The sequence below is a fragment of the Ctenocephalides felis genome, unplaced genomic scaffold, assembly GCF_003426905.1.
Source record: "Ctenocephalides felis isolate EL2017-DRISC unplaced genomic scaffold, ASM342690v1 CF-g0.4_SCAFFOLD_01604, whole genome shotgun sequence".
In the NCBI taxonomy this organism is placed as follows: Eukaryota; Metazoa; Arthropoda; class Insecta; order Siphonaptera; family Pulicidae; genus Ctenocephalides; species Ctenocephalides felis.
This window is the reverse complement of record NW_020537758.1, coordinates 8,579,785-8,604,528: the sequence shown is the minus strand read 5'-3', so window position 1 is coordinate 8,604,528 and position 24,744 is coordinate 8,579,785. Positions and strand designations below refer to the sequence as shown.

At 27.5% G+C, this 24,744-nt stretch overlaps 1 pseudogene; it reads left to right on the top strand.

The window, feature by feature from the left end:
• LOC113373314 overlaps positions 1-24,744 on the top strand; it is a 518,232-nt pseudogene that overhangs the window by 401,913 nt on the left and 91,575 nt on the right.

Sequence of the window (24,744 nt, the reverse complement as noted above, 5' to 3'; positions counted from 1 at the left end):
ATCACAAAATATTTTCTTATTCTAAACTAATTACAACACTATTACAATTTGTATACAAAATACAATTTGTACGATATGGGACATGAGATATATGTATAGTCATCTGTAAATATATATATATATATATATATATATATATATATATATGCACTACGAGGTGATTAACACTTCAAAACAATCCCAGTGCAATTAATGTAAACTTAATGATTCAATTACCATATTAATCAAGTACGATGACAACAAACCAGGAAACATTATTGAAAACGTCAGAAAGTGATGAATAGTCACAATTTAGATTAATAAAAAATGTAAGAAAAAGAAACTACTAGATTCAGAAAGCTTAAAACATTAATTTGGAACCGATTCTTAATTTTATCCTAATAAAATATAAAAAAAAATATTTAGTCTCAATTGAAATTAATAAAAAATATAAGAAAAAGAGAGTGTTCATTTTAGAAGGATCAAGACATTAATTTGGGATTTTTGTTAAATTTATCCTGTTAAGATATAAATGTTTAATATGCAATTGTTATATTTCATCTAATGTTTTGATTTAATTAAAAGCAAAACTTGATTATCAAAAAACAGTTAAAAATGTTATCTAAATATCTAAATCTTAATTTCGAGTGATTAAGTTAATTATTACTTACCGGTAAGGTTTTGCAACTTGCCTTAAGGCTAAATGACACTTTCAACTAAATTTATCTTGAATAGGGTACAAAAGTTACTATTAAATTATTACGAGTGGCACAAAAACAATTAAGTTTTGTTTTATTTTTTTCCCCCGGCTCCCTGTCTATGTGCAAGTGAAGTACTTGCCAATTATCAGCTGTAGTGCCAATAGTAATCTCACTAGCTCGTAAATTAGTGTTTGGAAGCGAAAAACTCATTTAGGATGCACGAACCAGGATATCATTACTAGAACTTCCTTCTAGTACTCATTCAGTTGTTGAAAACATTGAGGAAAAGATTTTATTTTTTATATTAACTCTTTTATTTACAACTGTCCAGTAAAGGACATTCAGTAAATTTAATGAATTTACAATAGTTCGCCGAAAAGGGACATTGTATACTACATTGACATGTTAGAGAAAACAACTCAGTAGTTGTTTTAGGAAAAGAAATTTGTTATCGAAAAAAAAATACACCGAACAAAAATGTAAAAAACAAGTTATTTTTCTCTATAATTTTCTCATAAATCTTTTTTCCCTCTTCAGGTTTTCATAGAAGTAGCAAATGTGAACGACAATGCTCCAATGACTGAATCAGCAGTTTACAAAACGACAATTGCTGAAAATTCGCCGGCAGGAGTTGCTGTTTTTCTTCTAGAGGCTGTCGATGCTGATAGAGACGATCAGACCAGATTGTCCTTCAGATTTTCTTCAGGAAACGCTGAAGGATTTTTCTCCATCAACTCCACATCAGGTAGGAAAATTATAATAGATAAGCTGTATAAAAATTGAAAAATTTCTCATTTTATTTTTGCACCAAATTTGATAAAACCATGTGACCTTTACCCCTTTACCATAGCAATTTTCTACAATCCCAGCTCCATAAAATAGCTTCGTAATTGTATATATATTTTATATAAAAATGTATATATATATATATATATATATATATATATATATATATATATTATTATAATATATATTTTATATAAAACAGCTTTTCTAACGTTTCACCGACCTCACATACAATTTTCGTGTCTTATCGTAAATATAGTTGAAACGAAATAATAAATTGTGGTGCAGTACCTACTACGAGGCCAAGAATAGTAAAATAGCTTCGGGAAAAATAATTTACGAAGCTATAATATCCACACATTAAAGATATTATATATACACGTTCTTGTATGAAGTTATTTTTAACCAAGGTATATGGAAAAATGCAGTCTTTGGTAACAAAATTATTAATGCAAAAGAATTTAAAAAAATGTTTGGGTAACTTTGCTATTATTTTTAAACACAGTTTTTGTATCCAATTTTTTATCTTCATTTTCATTCATTTTTCTGCACAAGAATTTAAAATAACATTTGGGTAACTTTGCTATCATTTTTAAACACAGTTTTTGCCGCCAATTCTTGATTATCAATTACCCATTACATTCCTTGCTATCACAATTTCAAAACCAAATATCTCCCAAATTACAAAATATTTTCAAAAAGGGTTTTCACACAGCATTTCTACGTAAGGCAAACTTTGGTTTCCAATTTTTGTTTTCGAAATTACCCAGCTCTATCACTATTAAAAGTTGTTAAAATTCGTAGTTGAAATGCAGACTTGAGTATTTCAATTGCAATATATGGGTTCAGAACATTTTTTGACAATTCTTTAAATAACTTTTAATTTTCATTCTGCACATTATAATTTTTTACACTACTAGAAGTAAATACTAGATAAAATTTACTGAAATCTAGTAAAAATTGTTATATACACCTGGATATTAAAATTTTGAATAATTCGTAATTGAAATGCAGACTATAATATCTCCATAGTTTGCAATATATGGATTTAGTACATTTTTTTTTCACTTTTCTTCAAATAATTTATAATTTTTATTCAGGACATTACAATTTTTTTGCCATAATGAAAACGAGATAGAATTTATTAATATTCTGTAAAAATTGTTTTATACACCTGGATATTAAAATTTTGACTAATGCGTACTTGAAATGTAGACTTGAGTATTCCCATTGCAATATATGGATTTAGTAAATTTTTTGACAATTCTTCAAATAACTTTTAATTTTCATTCTGCACATTATAATTTTTTTACATTAGTAAATACTAGAAAAAATTTACGGCCATCTAGTAAAAATTGTTATTTACACCTGGATATTAAAATTTTGAATAATTTGTAGTTGAAATGAGGACTTTAATAATTTGTATATTTAAATTTAGTAGTACATTAGTGGCGCGTTGGCAAAGTGCTTGCACCTTGCATATTATGACAAATATTTTAATGAAAAAATTTGAGAAGAATATTGAAATATATTACAATAAAACCTGAAAGTTTCGTTTCAATTAAATATTTATTTCCTTCCCTAAAAATTCATCAAAAACACCAATTTTCTGAAATATCTAAAGCAGATTTCCCCTATAAGGCATTTTTACTATTATGCAATCCAAATTTCAAACTCGTGTAACTTCCAAACCACACCACATTTTCAAAAACAGTTTTTACACATCACTTCCACACAGATCAAACTTTCATCCCCGATTTAAAATTTTCAATTACCCAGCTCTCTGTCTATTAAAAGTTGAGTGTTTTCGTTCGCGTGCACCGGGCACTCCGCCCCGGTTGTATATCGACTTTTCGTGCAGTTTTCCGAACAACTTCTGCGAAAAGATCGTATCTTTGTCTGAAAATTGCGGAAACAATTTAAAATTAAACCAGGCACTAGAAAACATCCACTACACCGATACAGAGATTAATAATAATAGTAACACTGGTATTAATGGTAATTTTCTACGTCCCAATGCCTCAATTCCTAGATTTCGTCTCTTCTAATGTTTATTCAGTCAGCGTAGTACATGATGACTTGTTAGAAGGGATAAAGGGATGAGGAGATGAAGGACTCACCCTTGTGTCCTTTCCCTTAGCGAATATTATATCAAGTTCGTGTTGTTGTTGTTGTTAACACATTTGCCCTTGTTGCCCTAGGAGAATCAGTGTCAGTTTCTTGAAAGAGATTAGCCGGAAAACTAAGTGGGAAATGGGAAAGTTTTTGGAGAACACATGGCGAAGAAAAACTAATGGGTAGAGATCTGGGTAAATGAAATAAGTGACGAAATAATGAATAGTAAATATCTCTATTTGTTAAAGTATACAAAGCACTTGTAATCATTTGTTTTCAAATCAAAATTAGCTAAGCCTGGAATTGAAAAAATTCTTTAAGTAATTTATTTAAAAAGTCTCCTCTCACTTTAAATGAGGTTATATTTTATGTTATGATCAAAAATGAGTTTTTTCGTCGGTAGAGTCTTCTTCCATATTCTAGATTTTTAGTTTCCTCAGTAGTAGAGTCCTTTTTCATCTTCCAATGCATATTAATTCTAAACATAATAATAATATTTTTTCGAGATATAAAAGATGCCTGATTTTAAAACTTAGCATTATTTTTTTTTTTAATTTTAAAAATTAAATAGAAAATAAGATAGCGATTTAAGTTTGCTCGTCAGTAGAGTTTTTTCAATTCTAGATTTCAATATAATTTCTTCTGCCAGATCGAAAATGAGTTTGATCATCAGTAGAGTCCTATATTCAATTCTAGATTTCAATTTTGTTTGCTTGTCAGTAGAGTTCTTTTTTATGTTCGAGATTTTAATTTAATTTGCTTGTCAGTAAAGTCCTTTTTATATTCTACATTTCAATTTTGTTTTCTCGTCAGTTGAGTCTTTTTTTCATATTCTAGGGCGAAATTAATTTTGCTCGTCACTAGAGTCATTTTTTCATATTTTATATTTTAATTTAGTTTGCTCGTCAGTAGAGTTCTTTTCTCATATTCAAGATTTCAATTTAGTTTGCTCGTCAGTAGAGTCCTCAATTTAGTTTTGATATCAAAGATTAGAAAGTTTTTTAGCCAGTATAGTCCTTTTTTCATATTCCAGATTTCAATTTAGTTAGCTCGTCAGTAGAGTCATTTTCTCATATTCTACAGTTTGCTCGTCAGTAGAGTTCCTTCTCATTATTAAAATTAAATTTGCTTATCAGTAGAGTTCCTTTTAGTAATCAAAATTGTGTTTGCTTGTCAGTAGAGTTCCTTTTGTGATCAAAATTGAGTTTGCTCGTCAGTAGAGACTTTTTATATGAAATAATTAAATTTGCTCGTCAGTAGAGTCCCTTCTCATAATCAAAATCAAGTTTGCTTGTTAGTAGAGTCCTTAATCATGGTCAAAATTATGTTTGCTTGTCAGTAGAATTCTTTTTCATGATCAAAATTAAATTTTCTCGTCAGTAGACTTTTTTTCCAAAATCAAAATTATTTTGCTCGTTAGTAGAGTCCCTTATTATGATCAAAATTTAAGTTGGCTCGTCAGTAGAGTCTCTTCTTATAATCAAAATTAAGTTTGCTCGTTATTAGAGTTTTTTATCATGGTCAAAATTAAGTTTGCTCGTTAGTAGGATCTCTTTTTCTAAAACTCATACATTAAAAATAAGTTTGCTCGTCAGCGAAGTCTTTTTTCTGCATTTTCAATCAAAATTTAGTTTGCTCTCGAATAGAGTCATTTTATATTACTTATATGAAAATTAATATTGCTCCTCAGTAGAGTTCTTTAAAGAATTTAGTCTTTGGATTCAAGAAAGATTCCTGTACAAACTATTAAGACATACAAAAACTGTTTCTTTCTACCTTGACTAGAATATTTTTATCAAATATCAATTTTCTATCGATATTATTAGGTTTAGCCATGTCTGATATACTTTTCCCCTAAATCTTCTCGGAGTCGTATTGAATTAGATTAACCCTTTTCAAGAAATATGGGATAAGCCGAATGCAATCATAACCAGGGGGAAAAAATATACTGGGGATAATATTTCTCGGGAATAAAAGGATGAAATAAATATCATTCGGCAGAAAACCCCAAACCACAAAATGATAATTAATATTTATATTTTTACATAAAAATGTCTAAATCTAAAAGTTCATCAAATTCTCATTTTTCCTTTACTACTGCGACCTTAGAAAATTCGAAGCCAATATCGTCCAATTTTATAGAGGTTCTCGAGGGATTTTTTTATTCAAGGGGATTTGTCACAAGATGTTACGACCAACACAAAAACACATTGTATTGGATTTTTATAGATTCCGTAGTCAATAATATATGGATACAAACAATTGAACTTGGATACAAAAAACCAGAAAATTGTAGGAGACATATATCCTTTTTCAAAATATCTTTGTTTATAAATGTGGGTTTTTATGATTAGAATCTGTTCAGAATTGTATGTCATGTTTTTGTGACGTGACGCCAACGCAATTGTTTCGTAAATATGACTTTGTGACTTTTGATCTTTCGTGTTTTCAATTTGTATAAATCAATGCCTATTTTATAAGACGACGGCGAAGTATTTGCCTGAATAATCCGATTTGATGTCTTTGATGGAATAATATGAAATATTGATTTTTGATACACATTTGAAGGGACATATTTTATTATGTATATATATAGAAAATTGTTACTACGACTTTTCAATCCTTGAACCAAATCATTAAAATCGTTTTATAGCCAACAAGCGAATAACTCTATCGTTTATTACGATTAATTATTAATTCAATCCCTGTACTGTAATTCAGAGGCGTTTACAGCTACGGAATTGTTCATTTCGCAGTTTAAATAGCACTTTGAACTAATATAAATATACCTTACTATATATACATAACTAAATTCTCTCTACTAAAGTTTGTTTATTATACAATTCAGTTTGTGAATGAATAGAAAGGCTCCGACGCCATTCGAATAATATTACCGTTAAACCGCAAATAAATTCATTTTAAGTGTTTGTAAAGTGAGAAATATAACTGGAAATGGGATTTTGGATAACTTATTCAACCCTGGCGAATGTACAACCCTGGAAAATAGACAACCCTGTAATATATGGTAATACACTTTTTACGGGAGATTTTTGGAAAAAAACTGTCCATGACAGAATTTTATATTATTAAAACTACATGAGAAAAGATTTTTTTAATAATCGTCTGAAAATTAAAAATTAAAATAATTGCTTTTATTTATGTTTCAGACGTTTCTGAACGTTTTGGCGTACCTTAAGAAAATGGTGTGTGTATGTGTGTGTGGATACAATTTTTCGTCGACGCGCCGATCAACCGATTTGATTAATTCATTAAACATACGATTCCTATTGATAGGGAGTCGTGCTGATTAGTTTTTGGCAAAGGCAGGTCTAGCCGTTTCGGAGGCACAGAGCAAAGAGTGCAGAAAATAGAAACTATGTTTTCAAGAGAGCAAACCATCCGATTTGAATGATTCAAAATATCATTGAATTCGTAATTATAAAGAAAAGTGGTGATTAGTTTTTGGCAAAGGCAGGTCCAGCCGTTTCGGAAAAATTATTTTTCTTAATTTTTTTTTTTTTGATTTCCAAAAATTTGTTTTTTTTAAATATCGAAAATAATTCAGATACTAATTTATTTCTAGATAGATAAATTATAAAATGTAATTTTTCTGGTTCAAAAAAATTCCAAAAATTACCCAATCTAAGCACAGTCTAAGTGACAACCTGGTACAAAAATATTTGCAACTATGTTTAGACTGTTTCTGTACTGGGGCACTTTTCCAAACTTTATGTAAATTAAAACAAAATTTTGAGTCAAAAATTCAAAAAATTACCAAAACTAAGCACAGTCTAAGCAACAACCTGGTGCAAATGTTTTCGCAAATGCGTTTGGACTGTTTCTGTAGGAAAGCGCTTTTCCAATTTTGTGAAAACTGTTGAAAATGTGGAAATGCCGCCCAGCAAAGCACAGTATAAGTGAAAACGTCGCACAAAATTATTTGCAAGTGCGTTTAGACTGTGACTATGCGGGTGCACTTTTTGAATTTTAAGTAAAAAAAAAAACATTTTTTTTAAATTGAATTAGAAATGAATTTGTATTTGATTTTCTCACAGTGTTAATTCAGATATAACAAGATACCAAAAATGATGAAAGTTACAGTATTTATAATGATCCATTTGAATAAATTTTAAATTTCTCGAATATTTCATTACGGTACGAGAAGTTCCAGCAAGTTGCCTTAAACCGCGATGCCATACACCACTAGTTTTATTTATTTTCCGGGTAAATTCCAAATAATATCCTACTAACATCAATTATCCTTGTACAAATAACAAATGAGTCTTACAATTTAATTAAACTAACGAAGTGTAAACATTGAACCTTTTCCTTTTCCGCACAAACGATAATATTTATTTATTCTATATGAAATATGGAAGTAGTTTTAAGCAATTTATGCTCCAAAACAATATGGGATTAAATATAAACTGTTATTCACGGATATATTCATTTCCCCTTTTGGGAAAATCCTGCTGCACAGTATTTAATTTAATTCCTGGAGATAATTCAGTAAATAATTCCTTTTTAATAAAACTAGAGTAAAGGAATCATGGAAATTATATATAAAGTGAAATTTATTTGTATCTATTATTCATTACATAAATCATTTGCTTGCTAAATTAATTTCTGTCCCCAAAATAAATGTTTGTTAGTAATAATGATATATGTAGTTTGCAGCTCATTTCGAAATAGCTTTTGCCACATACAATTATAAATAATCATTAATTGATTTTCCATAATTGATTTTAATGTGCAAATTGCATTCGGATTCTGTGCATGTCCATTTTAATGCATGATGAAGCTATAAATTATATTTAGGGGAGCAATAGAGAAATAAGCAACATTTTTTAAAGTAATTTATTTAGATTATATTTATTTTATTTTTTTTCTCGAGATATTCCACGGAGCAATCGCAATTGAGTTGCAAATTGTTTGAACATTCTAACGATATATTAATTTTATACATTTTTTTAATATTACTAAACTATTTTATTCAAAGAATCTTTAGTGTAAAATTATATTTATAACTTAATACAATGTAATATTAAAATATTCACAAAAAGTCTAAAAAATTATAAAAAATAATACACAAATATTAGATTTAGATTTAAAATTTTTGGTCGTATTTTTATTCTACTTTTTGTTAAATAAATACTTGTAAAAATAATTTAAACATGTAAAAAATCTAGAAAATTATTTATTATCAATTATTAATTAATATATCTATTAAAATTATATAAATTTTGCATAATGTATCCCATTTTCCACCATTTTCTCTTTGCATTTTGATTAATTGTGTGAACTGAATAATATAAACATAACTTTGGAGCAATTTATGGAATTTCGTAATAATTTGATAAAAAGCCGTATTTTTTAAAAAATATAATATATTCTTTAAAATTTAAAAAAAATGTATTATATTATATAATTATGGAAGCAAATATTTTTGCACTTGAAGAATTTATGATAGTCATTTAGATTTGTTGGCATAAAATATTTTAATATTTTATAATAATGATATGTAGCTTTTGCAGAAATAATTAGATAATTATGAGCAAAATATTAAATAATTTTAATATACTTTGCATTATTAATTGCAATGACTATCTTAAATTTTCTAGAAATTAAATACATGTGCAACTACTCATATTGAATTATAATTATTAGTATAAATTATTAAATAATTATTAGTATTGCTTCTTGATATAAAATTTAGCAACGTAAAAAATACTTGAATATTCAAGACTGAAGATTCTTAGAAAAAGAAACTTCTAAATGAATTAATATAAAAAGAAATAATTATTTTTGCAAGAAAATCAAAGAAAGAATTCATGTAATATAGGAAAAATAATTACTTTTTTACACAAAAATTGTTATTAATAATTAAGGTTTTTTTGAACAAACTACAAAAACTTTGGTTTTGAAATGACTTAAACTTTGCATTTTTAACTTCCCGTAGGGTAAGTTATTGTAATGGGCCGAAAATCGGAATTGAAAATTTTTACATTTCTCGACGTTTTGAAGGTTTCTGAACGTTTTGGCATACTTAAAAAAAAATGGATGTGTGTGTGTGTGTGTATGTATGGATACAATTTTTCTCCCACATTTTCGGGCGTACGGATCAACCGATTTGAATGGTTCAAAAAACATTCGATTCCTATTTATAAGGAAATGTGCTGATTAGTTTTTGGCGAAGGCAGGTCCAGCCTTTTCAGAGATACGGAGCAACGAGTGCAGAAAATAGAAATCGACTTTTTGAGAGAACGGAGTATTCGATTTGAATGATCTAAAAATCATTCAATTAGTAATGATTGGGAGAAGTGTTTATTAGTTTTTGGCAAAGGCAGGCCCAGCCATTTTGAAGATACGGAGCTAAATATGTAAAAAATGGCAGTTTTTGAGAGAACTAAGCGTCCGATTTAAATGATTCAAAGAACTTTCTGCTTGTCTTAACAAAATAATTGATTTTGGTATAAAAAATGTTTTTTTTTTTGTATTCGAAAATAACTACAATAATGCTACAATATTTATAATAATCTATTTGAAAACATTCAGTATTCCTCGAACATTTCGTTACGGTAAGGGAAGTTCCAGCAATTTGCCTTAAGGCACGATGCCACCCACCCCACTAGTTATAACATTGTTTTAAATAGATTTATAAAATATCGACGCTTTTTAGGCTGTTTTATAAAATTCTAAAATTTATTTAATAACTACTTATAAAAATTCAAAAACTCAACACTCTCTTAAGATACAGTTGTAAAAATTTAAGCCAAAAATAAAAAAAAAATGTTAGCAACAAAAGTGGTCTGAGAGTTGTTGATAATCTCAGTGTTCAAAGTCTTGATTCCTGAACAAACAATTCCAAAAATCAAATAAAACACCTCGAATTATTTCCCAAACACATCATAATCTATCTGACTCTGCAAGTTGCCTTCAAAAGTTAAATTATATATAGAAGTCTCCTCTTCTGGAGTTTCGAGTTGACTTGATCAACAAGAGTCGAGTTGAATTTAAAGTTAAAGTTGACACAAAACTTTGTTAATTATTATCAAACGTCCTCATTTCCTTCTCTTTTCACCAAAGGTAAATGTAACACAATCTTTAGGGAACATCTCCCAAACAAACCACAAATGGAGGGAAGACTTTGAATGAAAAAATAACTAAATGATTTTTGGGATGAATAGTATGTAATATAATGTATGTATATATATTTTAGTGTGTATGTGTGTCGATTAATGTGCAAATGCATTTGCATCGTCGTCTCCTCTGACATGTTCTGATTAAGTGCATTATGCAGATGAGTTTCTGGTAAGTAATCCTCAGAAACAAACTTGCTCGCTTGACGAAACTTAATATCGTTTTAGTAACGAACGTTCAAAAGCCAGCAAATCTCAAAATAGTAATACACACGTTCATATAAATCATATTCGAGTAGGGAAATATAGGTTTATACTGCCATATTATCTATTTTTGGGTATAATTGACAAAGACCAAAAAAATGTCCCGAGTTTTTAATTAAATACTAAGGAAATAAAAGATCGATTTCTAAGTCGTTTTATTCAAAACTTTTATATCGGAGTGTATATAGCTGTTGGCATGGATTTGTGGAAAAACTTATCTAGTTTCTCCCCATGTAACTGAAAAGGAGTGCTTGTCCTTGATATTTGTAAGATATTTGCAAAAAAATAGTGCTACAACGCCAAAAAATGCATTTTCATATTAACATTTGAAAAATGTTGATATTGTTGAGTTTGTAGTAACACTTGCGGCCCTATTACATGATTTTACTGAATTGCAAATTTATAGCTGTTTTTGTTAGAAACATGTCTGATTTTATATTTTTATAACTAAGTACACATACAAAGAAATAACATACTAAAATTTTGTATCTCTAGCATAACGTTAAATATTTTTAAATATTTTTCAAAATACTCTTCAAACCGTGGACTTGCAACGATTGGAAACTACATATGCAAGAGTGCATTTTTTTTCACAAAATTGCAAATTTATAGCTTTTTTTGTAAGAAACATATGTGATTTTATATTTTTATAATTTAGTAAATATATCGAAAAATAACATACTAAAATTTTGTAACTTTAGCATAACGTTTTATATTTTTAAATATTTTTCAAAATATTCATCGAACCGTGGACTTGCAAGTATTGTAAACTAGATATGCAAGAGTGCATTTGTTTACAAAGTTGCAAATTTATAGCTTTTTTTGTAACAAACATGTGTAATTTTATATTTTTATAATTTAGTACACATATTAAGAAATAACATACTAAAATTTTGTAACTTTAGTATAACGTTTTATATTTTTAAATATTTTTCAAAATACTCATCAAACCGTGGACTTGTAACTATTGAAAACTAGATATGCAAGAGTGCATTTGTTTACAAAGTTGCAAATTTATAGCTTTTTTGTTAGAGACATATGTGATTTTATAGTTTAGTACACATATTAGGTAATAACATACTAAAATTTTATAGCTCTAGTATAATATTGTATAATTTTAAAACATTTTTCAAAAGTACTTCTCATATCATATCCAACCGTCGATTCGCAACTAATAAAAATAGGGTATGCAAATGTGCATGCATTTACAAAATTGCAATTTTTTAGTTTCTTTTGTTACAAACATATTTGATTTTATATTTTTATAATTCATTACATATATTAAGAAATACCATGCTAAATTTTTGTAACTCTAGTATAACGTTTTATATTTTTATATATTTTTCAAAATGATTGATTTTTGACAAAAACCAAAAAATGTCCCGAAATTTCCATTAAATCCTAAAGAATATGAAAGATCGAACTCAACGAAACCTTAGATTCAAAATATCCTTTTATCGTTCCGTACCATCATAAAATCATTATTACATCCACAATTTCCTATTTTATGCAATTCAATAGATTCGTATCACGTTTGACCACCCCGATGCACCATATTGCATCTTCGGGCTTTCCACAAAAAGAAATCAATTGATTTTCCTCCTTTCGACGTCGTAATAAGACGCTTTGGGAAATCCTAGAAACGATACTAAAAAGCGATAATGGTGTGAAATATACTTCTATATATTATATATATTTTCCTATATAATTATAATTAAAACGAGCCATTATTTTGTCAAATTTATTCGCCTGGGGTTTAACTTTGCCATCGGCTGCAGAAGATTGTATATCATCCTTAAATTGTTTCCAGGAGCGTCTTTATAAGATAAAACCGAATTTATGAAATTAATAAAGGAACCGAAGACATTAACAAAAGCCTTTTGAATGTCTTTCACGAATATTGATAATAGGAGAGCTGGGGGAAAATATTAAATATAATTACCAAACAAATTATAAACATAAAAGTTTGTATAGATGAGATTGTTAATGAATTTAGTACACTCATGTACTAAATTATTTATAACTTTTAAACTATGTGTGCGATTTGAATTTTGTATTAAGAAATTTTGTATAAAATTAAATTATCTATAAGTTTGTCTAATAATAAGAAGCTCTATGGAAACTCATTATACTCATAAATACCTTTGGAAGCAGAAAGTTTTGTTCCTATGAAGTGGTTTATAAATGTTTACTTTGTTACTAGATTTACTAATAGTAATACTAAAAATAACGCAAAATTTTTGAACTTTGAATATTTTTTTAAAAATTTACTATAATTACATAGTCCCTTTTTTGTCTTACAAAATCTATATTTTGTGCATTTATATATATCTTATATAACTCATAATTGATTATTTAACTGTTTTTAACAAAATTAGTTGTTTAGAAAACAAAACCGTTCACTAGCACAAGGACCAAAATATGTATATGAAAATAATCATGTATATTAATTATTAAGGAGTCTATTTTAAAATTCATTTTATTTATTTTTATATAAAGTATTTAATTTTCGATTCAAGTTCAGCAATTTCATTCCTAGTTAAATGCAAAACTAATTATGAAACTTTTTAACTGTAAAAACAAAAAATATTTTGATTGAACTTTTTGCATTACATTACATTTTGCATTACATTTTATGAATCTAATAAATTTATTATGAGCTTAGATTTCCACCCCCCAGCTCTCCCACTATAATTATTTTTCCTGCAAAAGATTACAATACTGATACGGTTTGGGGTTGTTTTGGGGTATATTCAAAATGTTATTTTTTCCCTTTAAATTGTTTTATTAATGTGTTTTCCTTTGTTTCAGGTTTAATTACAACGACTAGCAGGAAATTGGATCGGGAACATCAGTCTGAACATATATTAGAGGTAAAGGCTAATTAAGAAAATATTATAAATTTTAATATATTTATATATATATATATACTAGCTGACCCGGAAAACGTTTGCCTTCGAAAACTCTTTCGGCCCTATTATATGATTTTACTGAATTGCAAATTTATAGCTGTTTTTGTAAGAAACATGTATGATTTTATATTTTTGTAATTTAGTACATATATTAAGACATAACATACTAAAATTTTGTAACTCTAGTATAACGTTTTATATTTTTAAATAATTTTCAAAATACTCTTCAAACCGTGGACTTGCAACTATTGGAAACTAGATATGCAAGAGTGCATTTGTTTACAAAATTGCCCATTAATAGCTTTTTTTGTTAGAAACATGTGTGATTTTATATTTTTATAATTTAGTACACATATCAAGAAATAGCATACTAAAATTTTGTAACTCTAGTATAACGTTTTATATTTTTAAATATTTTTCAAAATACTCATCAAACCGTGGACTTGCAACTATTGGAAACTAGATATGCAAGAGTGCATTTGTTTACAAAGTTGCAAATTTATTGCTTTTCTTGTTAGAAACATGTACGATTTTATATTTTTATATTTGAGTACATATATTAAAAAATAGCATACTAAAATGTTGTAACTCTAGTATAACGTTTTATATTTTTAAATATTTTTCAAAATTCTCATCAAACCGTGAACTTGCTACTATTGGAAACAAGATATGCAAGAGTGTATTTGTTTCCAAAATAGCACATTTATAGCTTTTTTTGTAAGAAACATGTGTGATTTTGTATTTTTATAATTGAGTACACATATTAGATAATAACATACTAAAATTTTATAGCTCTAGTATAATATTGTGTATTTTTAAAACATTTTTCAAATGTACTTCTTATATCATATCCAACCGTCGATTCGCAACTAATAAAAATAGAGTATGCAAGAGTGCATTTGTTTACAAAATTGCACATTTATCCCTTTTTTTGTTAGATACATATATGATTTTATATTATTATAATTGAGCACATATATTACGTAATAACATACTAAAATTTTATAGCTCTAGTATAATATTGTATATTTTTAAAACATTTTTCAAAAGTACTTCTCATATCATATCCAACCGTCGATTCGCAATTAATAAAATTAGAGTATGCAAATGCGCATGCATTTACAAAATTACACATTTATAGCTTTTTTTGTTAGAAACATATGTGATTTTATATCTTTATAATTGAGTACATATATTAACTAATAACATACTAAAATTTCATAGCTCTAGTATAATATTGTATATTTTTAAAACATTTTTCAAAAGTACTTCTCTTGTCATATCCAACCGTCGATTCGCAACTAATAAAAATAGAGTTTGCAAGTGTGCATTGCAATTTTTTTAGCTTTTTTTGTTAGAAACATATTTGATTTTATATTTTTATAATTCAGTACACATATTAGAAAATTACATACTATAATTTCATTACTGTATTACAACGCTTAATATTTTTAAAATATATTTTAAGCCGTCAATTCGTTTACGTCAAAACTTTTTTGTGTATAAATATAACTACAAACAAAACTACTTACCACAATTAAATAACATTTACTTGAAACATCCTATTAAACGTAATTGAACACCATCTGTCAGAAACGTTTGACAATTGAGGTATTAGCCAACGTTCATTGTTTTATTCAAAAGTGTTTGTTTTAAGGACGTAAGCAAATTTATTCTGAATATGTGTAATGTTGCAAAATTGAATTTTCCATCTAAATCTAAATATTTGAAAGTGAATTATAATATTTAGTCACTAGTCCTCTATATCCGCACATGATGTTTGCTTTTCCGTCGACTTCTCCTGTCGGGGACGTCACTGAATAATTTCCAAAACAGGCAAAACCCCGCCGGCGGGGCTTTGTTTGGAAATGAATTTAATCCTGTAGGCTTTGGAGCTGCCACTGGACTAGAACTGACAAATTGCGGTAAATCGGGGGTAGAGGCTACTACTACATGGTATGGATGGGTTGAAAATTGGGTCACTTTGGCACACTACCGCAGATAAATGGGTTGTTTTCGCAGCCACCGAAAAACTTATCAATCTTTACGACACTGGGGATGATCGATGGAGGGCGAAAGACATAAACTAGTCGAGGATTTTTGGGGTTTTTGATTTTTTAGTTTTTCGACGAGTCTCGATTTAAAATTCAGCCTTGGATCAAAATATAAAATTTTAACACTCCAACTACTAAATTATTTTTTTTATCACACTTTACAGTCGTTGATGTGATGAATTTTTTTTATAAAAAACAAAATCAAATTTTTAAACAATCTTGTCAAATTTTTGTCAAACTTAGTATTAAATATTCATTAAAGAATTATTTCATTTTTATTGAACAAAATATTTTTTTGATTCAATTTCTTGTATTATATTCAAGTTTAACAAATTAAATAAAATTCATAAAAAGTTTTAATGACAATTTTTGCAAATATTTTACTGGAAAAAGACAATCCTGAAAATTACAAATTATAGAAATATTTTATAAATAATATTTACGGTTGTTGATGTTAAAAACATAAATACAATGAATGATATAAATTTTATGCCAAATTTGTATGACTTGCTATTTGATTGTATTTTCTTTGCTTGAATTTGCTTTTTTCATCGGCGTTTTATTGTTTGATACCAAAATTAGGAAAGTTATGTGTGTTATGCTTCAATTGGACTATAGGTATAAAATGTCCAAATTGCGAACTGCTAGTACTTTTGAATTCCATAAAATATGGCTCTGAAGTTAAATTTTATTTTTATATATCACAATCGCTTTTGTGCGAAACCAGCCAGTGTTATCTGATAAAAAAATATAACTCTTGCTATTTAGCGAAATTATATTCGTTGTAATTTTTAAAATTTAACAAAAGGTTCTAGATATAACATATACAAATTGCAGGCGTCCAGTGCTTATAAATTCCATAAAATTTTGCTCTAAAGTTCAATTTCATTTTACTCGAAACTGGAAGGTTATTTTGCAAAACCAGCCAGTTGTCTGGTGAAAAATCTATAACTTCTATTATTTTGCAAAATTTTATTTGCAAATTTTATTTTTTATATTTAAAGAAAGCTTATAAGTATAACATATCTAAATTTCAGACTTCTAGTACTTATAAATTCAATAAAATGTGGCTCTGAAGTTCAATTTCATTTTACTCGGAACTGGAGAGCTTTTTGCGAAAGCAGCCTGTGTAGTTGTCTGTTAAAAAAATTATAACTTATATTGTTTTGCAAAATTATATTTACTGAAAATTTTTATATTTAAAGAAAGCTTATAAGTATAACATATCCAAATTGCAGGCTTATAGTACTTATAAATTCCATAAAAATTGGCTCTGAAGTTCAATTTCATTTTACTCGAAACTGGAGAGTTATTTTTCAAAACCAGCCAGTTGTCTGGTGAAAAATCTATAACTTCTATTATTTTGCAAATTTTTATTTATTGAAATTTTTTATATTTAAAGAAAGCTTATAAGTATAACATATCTAAATTTCAGACTTCTAGTACTTATAAATTCAATAAAATGTGGCTCTGAAGTTCAATTTTATTTTACTCAGAACTGGAGACCTTTTTGCGCAAGCAGCCTGTGTCTTTTGCCTTGTCTGTTAAAAAAAATTATAACTTATATAATTTTGCAAAATTTTATTTATTGAATTTTTTTATATTTAAAGAAAGCTTATAGGTATAACATATTAAAATTTCAGGCTTCTAGTGCTAATAAATTTCAAATACAGAGCTTCTGAAGTTGGATTTTATTTAAACATAACACAATTGCTTTGTAACAAAAACCTTTTGTTTGCAAAAAGCGCCAGGGTCTATTTTATAATTTTTTTTGCAAATGCAGTTTTGCAAAATCACGTTTGTTACTAACTTCTCGATAAAAAATTTTATGTTTTTGCCAGAAAATCCGATTTGATCATTTCATTTTTTGTTGACGCTTCAAGGAAAAATTGGAAAAATAATATATGTGTATATAAATACGAGTCCAAATTGTTAGTCAAATTTATCATTTTTGATAAACGTGTAAATCCCAAAAAGCTCTCTTGCATAATCCAATGACTAAAAACAGCTTGTTAAAGCTCCCCAGACGCAAAACTAATTATTAAAACCAGCACAAACTGAATTAGTGAAAACATTTTCGCACTCATACATTTCGAAAACGTCACAAATAATATATTTACACAAAAAAATACAAATTTATCTCAACAAAATTTATTTCCCTAGCAGTTGTAGGTACTCTATCCCCAATAACTAAATAAAATATCAATCCGTACATAGTAAAAGATCTATTTTACGGTACCATTCGCTTTGGCACCTTCCAAATCACAAAAGGACAAATTGGATTTGACCTTCTGAGGAAGAAAGGCAGAAGGATCCTTCATCAACTATGTTAAGGGCCTTTCAATCAGAACTGTACCTGTCCTTTTGCCTTGGGAATTGCTTGGGGTAGGAGGAAAGGGAATGAGGTCCTAGGTGTATTGTTCAAATGAAACATATAATAACTGGGGATGTATATATATATATATATATATATATATATATATATATACTAGCTAACCCGGCAAACGTTGTTTTGCCATAAAAAATATGCCTAAATTGATAAAAACTGAATAAATGTGCCAAAAAACAAATATATAATTGATTTGGACTCTGATTCTTTGACAAATAATTAAAAACTTGCTATATTTTTCAAAATTATTTGACATTTCATACTTCAAAAATTAATTCACTCGCATCATAGTTTTTTTGTTTATTATACTTTTGTCATGTCATATATGTCAATAAAATTTTCTTTCAAATATTATTTATTTGTTAATAAATTATTAATTATTTTAAGTCATCGATGAATAATTATATAATTGTTAAATTCAAAAGTTTGGCTAAATCAACACAGGAATATTGTGGAAATAAATATTTTTTTACATAAAGATCTGATTTTTGACATTTGCATTTTATTTCAAATTAATTATAACTGTCAAAATATTTTCTTTTTGGTCAAAATTTAATATAATATGATATAATATTTAGTTTGTCTAGTTTGTTTTTGTCAGATTCCAGTGATACCCTCAGATTGTACTATTTCATTTAAGAGGTTACGATTGCGATGACAATTAAAATATATCTTAACTGATATATTAATAATAATATTATATTATAATTACACAAATTTCTTTACACTCCGATAAATAATTCCAACGCATCATAGTGTTTTGTTTATTTTAATTTTGTTTATGTCATTTTTTTTAATTAAAGAATAAATTAAATTTTAGTCTAAATCAAAGCAGTATCTTTATCTAAATATACAATTTTTATATAAATATTTGATTTTTCACATTTGCATTTAATTGAAAAATAGTGAATGTCAATTTCATATATCCAATATGCATTAAATTTATAAATGTCAAAATATTTCCTTCTTGGTCCAAAATTAATATAATATGATAATATTTATTTTACAATAATGTTTTGTATCTATAATTTGCTTGGCAATATTGCCTATAACATAACTCGGAATAATTAATTTATTTGCTTCTTATCGAAGTAAGTCGTTAAACATTTTTTTTGTAAAATGTCAAAATTTTGTTTATGATTAATTTTAAATTCGATATGCCGCTTTTTTATTGTGATCTCTGATCTATAATGTTTTGATGAAGTTTTGGTTTCCAAAATAATTTGGTAAGCTAATCAATTAAATCTAAATCGTAAATCTATTTTATTTTCATAAATATTGACAAATGACATTTGATTTTTTTACATGTCAACATTTATTTAAATTTTTTTAGCGTTGTTTTTTAATTAGATTTAAAACTATAAACAGTGATTTTGAATATAGCATTTCATCAAATTTGGATTTAAATGTTGGATATTTCTATATATGTACATGTTTTTGAATTTTATTTTTTGAACTGTCAAATATTTTTTTCAAAAATCATTTATCTTTTTTTCTCGACTTTTCCATATATTTTGACATTTGTCATTTTAGTGTTTTATTTTTTTTTTGGTCATTTTCTGTCAAAATTTTTTGAAATTTATAAAAATTATGTATTTATATTTTAAATTTACTTTTCAAAATTTCCTATAATCTAAGTTGGATATATATGCACACGATGAGCCAATAAAATTTAAAATCGGTCCAGTAGTTTAGGCGTCCATCGCGAACCAACATCGTGACACGAGATTTATATATATATATATATATATATATATATCAATCATCTACATTTTTCTCTCCAATATTATTTATTTTGAAGTCCAAAACTTTCCCAACGTTGACATCAACGACGATGTCCCTCTAGAGTGCAAAACATTCGGAATGTTTGTTTCAAACAATAGTTATCGCAAATAGTGAACTCTGAAACTGTTTGTTTCTGTACACCATACATTACATTAAATTTTAGCTACGTATAGTTTCGTAGTCACAAACTATAGTTTTATTACATTGAGAACTTATGGCACGATCATTATTCATGTAGCTGGAGAATTAGAATGCAACAGGAGCAGAAACTCCTTTAAAGTCAACTTTAAATGTTGTTGGAGGAACGCATCTTTTAAGGATTAACAAGGCGTAAAGGTGAATGCAAATTGAGAGGAATTCGAGGGAAAAGATCGCAGAGAAATGCAATGGACAAGTTTTGGAATTTTGCACGTTTTTGCAACTATTGTAGTACTAAATCCTATGTACAGTGCTGGATTTACAGTAGGGGCAATCGGGGCTACTGCCCAGGGCGGCAAATTTTGGGGGGCGGCAAAATTTAGATATTTAGAAAAAATTCTATATAATATAATCAACTTTTTTAACAACATTTTTTATTTCAAGAAATCTAATTAACAAAACATAATACGATTGCAATGCAAAATTTGGGTTGAAATAAACGTTAACTAAAACTCATTATTTTGCCTTGCTTCCCTCTCCGAACGTAAATTATCAAATTCGTTAATAAGTTATCAAATTTGGCAATTTGGCTAATATAAGATCCGTAAACAAGCTGAAAATTTTAAAAAAATATGTTCTTCAGTTCTCGAGCCCTCTTAAAATATACGTATTTGTGCACTTCCGAGCTTATAGCGTCGAAAAAAAATTTAAACTAGTGACTCATGGCACTGTGCCTTAAGACAAATTACTGAAACATCCCGTACTGAAAATTACATTTTATAAAGAGCTTTAAATTTCATTAAAAAATGAAAAAAAAACACTTCTAAAACACATTTTTTGTATTTTGAAATTTTTCGAAAATTATGAACTTTTTGCAAAGCAATCGCGCTGCGTAGCTGTTTCAGAGAAGAAATATCGAAACTCAATTACCATTTTTTGTAATTGCCTGTACCAAAAGCTAATCAGCACGTCTTCTCATCAATACAAATCTAATATTTTTTAATTATTCAAGTCGATTTCGAGAACACGGATCAACCGATTTATGATTCAATTCCTATTGATAAGGAGACGTGCTGATTAATAATTGGTCAAGGCAGGTCCAACTGTTTTGAAGATACGGGCCAAAATGCCAAAAATGATAATTTAGTTTTTGAGAAAAAAGCGTTCAATAACATTCAAAAAAATTTACAGAATAAATAACTGCTTAAATTTGTGGGGGGCAGGATTAGCGGTTTCGATGATCCAACAAAAAAAATTTGAAAAAGAAACATTTGGCGGACAAAAGTGATCATAGGACATAGGCACATTAAATTATTTTAACATATTAATTAATTAAAATATTTTAAAGATATTATAACAACAAGTATAAATTTTGTTTACATTTATATAAGTTCTGTAACATTGTTTATCAGTTAGACTGCGACGCGGCGCTTACGCGCTTCTATATTTGTCCCTTGCAGCTGAAGCAGCGCGATTGCTTTAAAAAAAGTTCGAAAGTTCATAAAATTTCAGGGATGGGGCGGCATTTTTGTCAGTGCTCCGGGGCGCCAAATTTCTAAATCCGGCCCTTCCTATGTAGAAACTGTTTTAATATATCTAGTGAGTGAAAACCAGATAAAATTTACTAAAATCTAGTATAAAACAGTTATATACACTTGCATATTGAAATTTTGAATAATTTGAGTTGAAACGTGGACTTTAGGATTGCCAGTAGGACACTTTTTAACATTTCTTCAAATAACTTTTAAGCAATTCGTAGTTGAAACGCGGATTTTAGTACTTTGATAATATGCCTTAAATACATGTTTTGGGTTCTGACTCCCAGTTCATCCTCGCTTGACCAACACTTTATTAAACAGAATTCCCAAACAAATATATAATCTTATGATTGCAAATTTCAAATACCAACATAGTCCTTTATCCCTTACCAAAATCCATTCCTCTATTGCTCCCAATTTAATATTTATCCGGTGCATATAATTCCACTTCACATTTAATTATACACGTCGTTCGGTCGTTCCAGCAAGTAGTAATAGTTTTTAGCTCTATTTTAGTCCAGCTATAGCTTTACTATAGCTTGGTGGCTTGTTTACACGCAAAACAAGACCATTGCAATAGTCGTCATGTAAACACGATACAATCCACAAAGCACTATATGATAAAGGACTCACCAGGATAAATGTGAGGGAGTAATTGATTTGTTTAATTATTATAAACAGTACTACTACTAGGTCTCTAAAATTCTTCCATCAAAAGTTTCTATTATAGTCGATTGGATCGAAAATCGATCTGTAACTATACCTAATATCGAAAAGCATCTCTAGTATGTAAATCGAGTGTTCGATGGCTTTTCCATGCATAATTTCCCGGCTAATGCATCTATTATTGAAAATAATGGACGAACATAATGGTCTTTGATAGGTTTTTAAACAGAAAACGATGTCGACGATATCGAGATGACGATACTTGTATTCGTTAACGATTTAATGGATGCAGGAGTAAATGTCGGAAATAAAACTAGAGTACAAAAATTTTATTTCATTTCGTATCTACGATATATTAAATTTTTGCGTTAAATTTAACTCGGAGTTTTTATTGCAAAATTGCGGAAAAAAGTTCTACGCGATATATGGTGCGTCAAGGTGTCTCGTTGTTGGATTTGTAGGCGTGCATTGCAGTGTAATATTTTATAAAACAACACTTAAAATATTTTATAAAAAAAACTTTAGTGTTTATTGTTTCTATATGCATTAAAGCATGTTATACTGAAATTTGAGGTTCCTGGTTGCACGCAATCGGTGCAAAAAAATTAGCCAAAAATCATTTTATTTTAAGTACCTATTTGAGAAAAAAACTTGGGAATTTTTACATATTTATTCTATCAATATGATAAAATATAAATAAATGCATATTTTTGGTTTCTGTCTAAATTGTTTCCATATATTTATTATTTTTTCTAGTAGTTTGTGTCATATTTTTGCAAAAATTTAAAAAATTCTCTTTAATTCTGTCAGCATTTTACAAAATTATAAAATGAAATGCATTTAGCATTTAAAAAAATCTCTATGTATTGATTTTACAATTAATTTTGGATTTAAATTCATAAATTATTCTTTATTATTATTTATTAAAATTAAGAATGTTTTTTCTCATATTATTTTTTTTTTAAGTTTTATGTCATTAATAAAATTTAACAACTAAATAATTAATATATATATAGATATATATAATATATATATTGATATTATTATTATAACATATTATTAGTTTACTTTGTATAATATTTGTAACTTTTATTCAAATAATCTGATAAAAAATAGAATTGTACAATAAAGAACCTAAATATGAAAAAACTTTTGTCAAAAATATTAAAATTAAAAAAAAAATGTTTAGGCATTATGTTTGTATTATTTTAAATAATATACAAAACTAATATTTCTAAAATTTACAAATGAATTAATTTGCATAAGTAAAATAAAGAAAATAAAAAAAAAACTCAATCAACCCAATGAGGGCTTTGGTCATTAATTTTTTGCTTTCAAATGTGATTTTAAAGTAAACCGAATTAGCATAGGACTTTATGATGTTAAAAAATTATATATTTTAATTTACTACAAATTTACCAAATATTGTATGAAATTTAGAAAAACGGTTTAAAAGTTACAGTTAAAATTGTAAAAAAATCACTCACGATCCAAATAAGCTCCAAAGAGAGCTTTGGTCATTATTTTATATTTTCAGTTACGATTTAAAGTATACAAGTTAACCTATGGTTTTATGATGTTAGAAAATATTATAGATATTTCAATTTACTAAAAAATTTTTAAATATTGTATGCAATTTAGACAAATAGTTTGAAAGTTACAAATTATATAATCAGAGTCACTTGGAATACAAACAGGCGCAAATGAGAACTTTGGTGTCGCGTTTTTAGGCCAATAAGTTTCGTTTTAAAAAATATTCTTATATATATATATATATATATAATATATTACAATATATATATATACACATAAATTTTCTCCTTTCAACAATATTGTTGTGCTAGGTCTCAATTTTCTCCAGGTCGTTCTATTTTTTTTATCAAATATCGTCCTTTCAGAGTTCTTGCAGGATATCGATTCTATCCAAGAAATTCTCAAAAGTGTTTGTGTTTCCCTTGTTTTGCATTTGCTCTTTGATGTCGTCGTATCTCACTTTTGTTCCGAGGAATATTATACAAAACTTCACACACAGGATAGGGGAAACTGGGGTGAATGATATGAAATGATGGAAAATGATATATAAGGGATAAAGTATGTGTTTGTAGGACTTTATGGTGTAGAAAAACTTGTTTGTTATCTACTTTTGCATAAATTTGCTGAATATCTACTGTACCTAAAATAAATGATTCAAAAGTTATCCAAAATTCACCAAACAAATGCATACTAAGTTGAGGCACCATAAAATTACACCAACTAAATGCCATATCAATTTTTTTTT